Source organism: Canis lupus, chromosome 15 (assembly GCF_011100685.1).
Source record: "Canis lupus familiaris isolate Mischka breed German Shepherd chromosome 15, alternate assembly UU_Cfam_GSD_1.0, whole genome shotgun sequence".
NCBI classification, from domain to species: domain Eukaryota; kingdom Metazoa; phylum Chordata; class Mammalia; order Carnivora; family Canidae; genus Canis; species Canis lupus.
The window spans coordinates 1,784,916-1,791,638 of NC_049236.1; positions in this window are offsets into that span (position 1 = coordinate 1,784,916).

Here is a 6,723-nt window from a genome sequence, read left to right on the forward strand (position 1 = left end):
CGGAAGAGACAAAGGCAGGGAGAAAGTGCATGGGAGAGAGGGAGAGAGAAGGGAGAGAGGGAGGGAGGGAGGGAGAGTGGAGGAAGGGAGGGAGGGAAGGAGTGAGAGAGGGAGGGAAAGTGGAGGGAGGGAGGGAGGGAGGAGGGGGAGAGGGAGGGAGGGAGGCAGGTGGGGCACAGGCACAGAGGGAGGATGGAAGTGGAGGGAGAAGGGAGACTGCTCCCCAAGAGCCTGGTGCAGGTGACAGGGACACCTGGAGGGAGACAGGGAGACCTGGGTACAAACATACAAAGAGCTGGGGAGAAGGGCAGCCCACCCCCCAAGGCCACCCTACAGCAGCTTTGCCCCCCTGGTGCCCCCCAAGCCCCCCCATACCCCCTCCACCCAGCAGGCTTGCCAGCCAGACGGCCCCTCCTGGGGGTGGTGGTTGAGCGGAGCTCCCTGGGGCGCCTAAGGCAGATGGGCAGGGGCCCCTCCAGGGCCAGGTTGCTAGGAGACCCGCCCAGGGCCCCAGCCTATCTCCCGAGCCTCTCCTGGGCAGGGCTTGGGGCTCACCGGGGGGCTCACCTGGGGGTCACCTGGGGGCTCAGGGCCGGATCCCCCCCGGGTCTCCCCAGCTCCCACCAGCCCCTAGCCCCGGTTTCTGCACGGCCACCTGTGGGCCCCGGCGGAGTAAGAGGCAGTGAAGACAGGGAACTCGCGCCCGGTGAGCACCTACTGTAGGCCAGGGCTCCTGCCCCAGCGGGTGGGGACCCATGTGAGGAGCACGGAGCTCCCAGGATCCACCGGCCTTTTACCAGCTGCGCGCCCTTGGGCAAGTCCTGTGCCCGAGCTCGGAGCTCGGCACCACTTCTTTAAACAAAGGTATCAGTAATATCTGTTTCCAAGGGTCCTCCAGAGGAAGCAAGGCCCTAAAGGGGTCACAGAGAAGGGATGGGAGGCTGCTTGGAAGCCTGTGCCTGCAGGAGCTGCAGCTGGCAGCGCCTCCCAGGGGGCCCTGGCCTGGCCCCACTTTGAGGCTGCTGAGCAAGCACCCCTCGGATGCACAGCAGCCTCTCGGAAGGGCTGCCCTGAGCCCTCCCAGGCCCACAGACACCTGAGGCAGAAGCCCGGGGCCACAGGCCAAGCCAGATTTGGCCCTGGGGTCTCAGGCCAGAGCGACTTACTTCTCAGGCCCTGTTCTTAGCACTTTAGCAAACCCACTGAACCCTCACAAGGGCCCAGGAGCAGGTATGAGCATTATCCCCATTTTACAGCTGAAGAAACGGAGCCCCGAACCTGCGCCTTGGCCCCAGCTCCCACCCCAGGCGCGGGGACACTGGTGTGGGGACCCACGTAAGGGTCTTCCAGAGCCCAGCTCTTCACGTCCAGCCTCAGTGTCAGTAACCAGACTGGCCCCGGGGAGGTGGAGGGCGGAGGGCCGGTGCTCCCCGCTGGTGCCCTCGCCCTGCTCCGGCCTGGCCTGGGCAGCACGCGAGAGGAGCCTGAAGCCCGAGTGGAGGCCCAGCCTGAGAGGCCGCAGCTCCGGCCTCCCGCAGGCTGGCGCTCACCTCCCCGCGAACCCCTGGCTGCGGGCTGGCCAGCCTGGGGGCCCCGGGCAGGCTGCGGGGGGCAGCTCCAGGGAGCTCCAGAGCCTGCCAGCGTGCCAGCCCTTCCCAGCCTGCCCCGGAGCTGCCTCTGCGGGGAGATCTAAGAACCAACCGGCCCCCCAGCTAAGGCCTGGCATCCCCTGGATCCTCTGGGTGCAAGGACCCTGGCCATGCCCGAGACCGCCAGCCCGAAGCCTTACCCCCAGCCTGCTCATGCGTGGCCTTCTCGTGGCCTCGGGCCTCGGCGGGGGCAGCCAGAGACAGTGCGCAGATTGGGGGCTCGCCCTCTCCCACCCTGGCCCCTTGAACCCTGACCGCCCCCTGACCTTTAAAATGTGATGAGATGAAAGAGGCCGGCATCCCACAGGCACCCAGCAGCCACCCCTCCACAGGCGCCAGCCCCTTTCCACCCCCCTTTATCTGGCCTGTGGACACTCAGCACAGAGTCAGGCTGGCCAGAGCCTTCTGGATAATTTTCCAGGTGCACCGGCCAGAAGCACCCTGCCTGGGCCTCAGGAGATGGGCCCAGGGAGTTAAAAGGAAAACCAGAGGGGACATCAGGCAGGATGGGGCAGGGGGCACCCGGGAAGTGTGTCTGGGCAGTTCCCCAGAGGGTGTGCGGTCTGTCACCCATCCTCCCCCTCCCGGGGTGCAGGGGCGTGGCCCTTGAGGGGCTCCTAGATCCGCCCCCACTACTTGGTCTCCCTGCACCCTTTAGAAGCACACGCACACACTAAAAGGAGTTCAAATCCTGGCCCCAGCTCTTTCGAGCTATGCGACACTGCAAGTCACAGGCGTCTGTGTGACTGAGGTGGGACAGAGGGAGGCCTGTGGGCCTTCGGGGGAGCCTGTGCATGAGGTACTGACTGTGGGGGAGCACGGGAGGGCATGACTGGGGGGACTTGAGTACATCTCCATGTGCATGTGTGCTCATGTGTGTCTGTGCACACGCTGTGTGCTTATGTCACGTGTGCAGGCACGTATGTAGTGTATACACTGCCCTGTGCGTGCTGTGCACTCACGTGTGTGTGTGCATGCTCATGTGCACACTGTATGTGCTTTGTGTCCGTGTGCACGCACAGTGCATGTGTGTGCACAGGTACACCTGCATGTGCTATGTGCACTGTGTGTGTGTGTGTGTGCGCCTGCATGCACTAAGGTAGGGGTGCAGCAGGTGGGTCTCCTTGGCTCTTTTGAATCCCTCCCCCTGACTCCTTGCCTCCTCCCCTCTCTGCTCCCCTTCTTCAGCCTCTGGCACTGTCTGCTTCCTTTCTACCCAGCCTGGCGTGGAGCAGCCGTGTGTGTGTGTGTGTGTGTGTGTGTGTGTGTGTGTGTCCGCCACTGATCACTCTGTGCTGCTCACGAGGACCCTCTAATCCTCTTAGTTCCCACTTAACCCCACAACCCCCCGCGGAAGCACCCCCTGCCCACACTCAGCTGGCCTGGGGGCACCCCAGCTGAGGGCTAACGAGAGCCCAGGCCAGCCCTTACCGGCTTCCTTGCGAACAACGAACCCCAGATCCTCACTGGGGGTTGAGAGGGATGCTTCTCAGTCTTCTCAGTCAATAAGACCCTTTCTTACCCATGATCCTTCTGATCTGAGCTGTGTCCTGTGGGGGGGATTGTCACCGCAATCCCACAGGGAAGGGCTCGCCTCCTGGACAGAGTGATGAGTCTTCTCGAGCAGGTGAGGGACAGAACCCGCCCAGCTCACCGTGCTCCCCCGGCAAGGCCACCCAGAGGCACTCCCCCAGGGAGCCCCCGAAACCCCAGGCTCTGGCCCCCGGGGGGGGGTCTCCTCCCTGCCAGAGCTCTGCTCAGCTCTCAGGTCCCCAAGGGCCCCCAGCAGGCTGCCCTCCTTGCTCTGGCCTCCCCAGCCCCCTCGAGCCTCCTGGCAGGTGGCCTCGCCTCCCTCCTCCACAGCTCGGCCTGTCCGTCTTCTGGGGCCGCGGGTCCTGCTCAGGACCACCTTGGTGACAGTCCAGCCTTCCTGCCAGTCCCCACGTTTTGCATCTCCAGAGCCACACTGGCTCGTTTGTCACACAGCAGCCACAACCATCTAGTCCCGTCTCGCGGTTGCAGTCACAGGGAGAGCCCGGACCGCCAGCCCCACCTGCCCTGCCCTCTCACCCCCTCTGCATCCTCTCCCTTCTCCTCACGGGTGGCACTCAGGCCCCCCTGAATTCTCAGCATGCCCGCAGTTTCCCCTCCTGGCAGGCTTTGGTCCCCACACCTTAGACTCTTTGCCTGCCTTGACCCCTTGTTCTAGACCTAAATGTCCCCTCCTCGGAGAATCTTTCCTGACAACCTTATTCAAACTAGGTGTCCTGCTAATCTCCTCCAAGACAGGTTTCACAATCTGTATGAATAACTCCCTTTATGTCTTTATTTGCTTTACATCTGTCTCCCCCACTAGACCATAAGCTTCACGCACAAGGTCAGGGGAACCCATATGGCCACGTATGTTCAACGTGGGTCATAGAAATGCCAGGCGCATGGCAGGGTTTTGACAAATCTTTGTTGGCTGAATAAATGAAAGGTAGAGGGAGGAACAAGCACACGTGCCCCCCGTACACCTGCATGAATGGAGCGGGATGGGGGTGGGGTAGGAGGTGGGGAGAGCCTGCCCAGGTCTGGCAGGAGCAGCCCTGCTTTATGGCTCCCGCTCCAGGGGAGGTTGAGGAGGGAGGTTCCCCCCTCCAGCCAGCTCTTGGAGAGGTTGGCCAGTCCTTCAGCCTCCTCTCCCCACCCCCTGCTGGTGCTGGGTGCCTGGCTTCTGCCTCTTGAGGGCCTCTCTGCCCACCTTCAGGCCTCCCAGAGGACACTGGGCCTATGTAGACGAGGCTTCCAGCCCAGGCCCTCGCCCAAACTTGCTGTGTGGTCCTGGGCAAGTCCCTGCCTGTGTCTGCCTCCACTTCCTCCCCGACAGAACAAGGGAGTGGAAAAGGGTGGCCTCTCTCTCTCTGCTAGCCAGCTTCCAAGAGCTCCCCAGGTGTCATGTCCTGGCATGGACATGACATTTTTTAAAAGTTATTTTTTTAAAGTGAATGCTACCCCAAATGTGAGACTTGAACTCAAAACCCTGAGATCGAGAGTTGCATGCCCTACTGACTGAGCCAGCCAGGTGCCCCCCACCCCTTTGCAATGATTGAAGAGGTCCGATGTGTGTAAACCATAGGAGGTCATGGAGATGACCTGGCTCCTGAAGCCAGGTCACAGAAAGACAACGAGGCTTCTGCCCTGCGTGTTCCTGAATCCCGGCGCCCCCCACCCCCACCCCCGGGAGTTGGTGTGAGACACAGACAGCCCGATGGAGAGGCCCTGGGGCTTCCTGCCAACAACCAGCACCCACTAGCCAGGTGTGCGAGCAAAGTCACCTTAGAAGCAGACCCTTCAGCGCCGGGTGAGCCTGCAAGCAACCCCAGCCCTGGCCGAGATCTTGGCAGCACAGGAACCCTGGGCCAGAACCACCCAGCAAAGCCAGTCCCGATTCCTGATCCCCTGAAGCTTAAGTCTCCAAAGTCGAGCTCAACCCCAAAGTCGAGTTCAACCAAATTCAGTGGGGAGCTCATCATGATCCCCCCAGGTGCCCCCTTCCACCCTGAGCCGTGGCCACCCTGCGGCCTTCCGAGCCAAAGATTAGACACATGGGTGGGCCTCCACCCCTCCCTCCTCCCCAGCACCCAGTCACTGGCAGAACCAGAACCGGTCCATTTTCTCTCCTGCGCCTCCCGGGGACCCGGAACCCTCCCCTGCTGGCCCTGTCCCCACTTGGGCCATCCCCTCTCTGTTCTGCAGCCTCCCACCCCCACCCCCAGGCCTTCCTGGCCCCCACCCTTTGCCCCCACCTTTTGGCGCCTGCCTCCCCTCCGCACCCCACACTGGCTGCTGGAAGGGGAGACCTTCTAAGACGTCCATCCGACCATGCTGCTCACCTGCCCTGTAACCTTCTCTGGCTCCCCTGTGGCTCACAGGATAAGGTCCAAACTCCTTAGGCTGCCATTTAAGGCTTTTATTTTATTTTTTTTTAAGATTTTATTTATTTATTCATGAGAGACACAGAGAGAGAGAGGGAGAGAGAGAGAGAGAGAGAGAGAGAGAGGCAGCGACACAGGCGGAGGGAGAAGCAGGCTCCATGCCAGGAGCCTGATGTGGGACTCGATCCCGGGACTCCAGGATCACGCCCTGGGCCAAAGGCAGGTGCTAAACCGCTGAGCCCCCCAGGGATCCCCTAACACCCACTTTGGATGGAAATATCTCTACAAGGTGTTACGGACCTCTCTGTCTTTTAAAATGGTAAGTGGGGGGTGCCTGGGTGGCTCAGTGGTTGAGTGTCTGCCTTTGGCTCAGGTTGTGATCCCAGGGTCCAGGGGTCGAGTCCTGTATTGGGCTCCCTGCATGGAGCCTGCTTCTCCCTCTGCCTGTGTCTCTGCCCCTCTCTCTCTGTCTCTCATGAATAAATAAATTTTAAAAAATTAAAATGGTAAATGGGGCCTGACCAAACCTTGCTTGAGGGGCTGTATGATTTGTGCCCGTGCAGGTGCAGAGTTTTTCAGCAAGAACCTTGGAGATCATCAGTAGATGAGGAACCTCAGGTCTGGAGAGATCATGCAACTTGCCCACATCAAGCAGCTTGTGTGATAAACATTAATTAATGTCTGGGCTGCAGGATGGTGACCTTCCCGCTTTATAGGACGACTTACAGCCCTCACCCTGCAATAAATGACCCCAAAGTCTGTGCCCTTGGAGTTTTGCACGTTTTCATATCTTCCCTTCCCAGCATGTTACATGGCAGTGTACCCATTCCCTACCTTACCCCTCTAATTTGCTACACCAGATCCACTGGAGGCGGGAAAATCAGGCTGCCAAGCTTGGTGGAGCCACGTGGAAAGGAAGAGCTCCCATCCCTGACTGAGACCTGGGAGCCCCTTGGCCCCAGAGAGCGTGGCGGGAGCTCCGTGCAGGTGCTTTGCGATGCCCTCCTGTCTCTGCCGCGCTCCAGATACGACAGTTACCGAGAGATAAGACATTGAAAAGGCTGGGCTGGTTCTGGCTGGCTGAAATGTCCTTGTCACAGAGAGATCCTGCAGGTGACTCCCCCCGTGGCCAGGTTAACTCCATGGGGGAGGAGGAA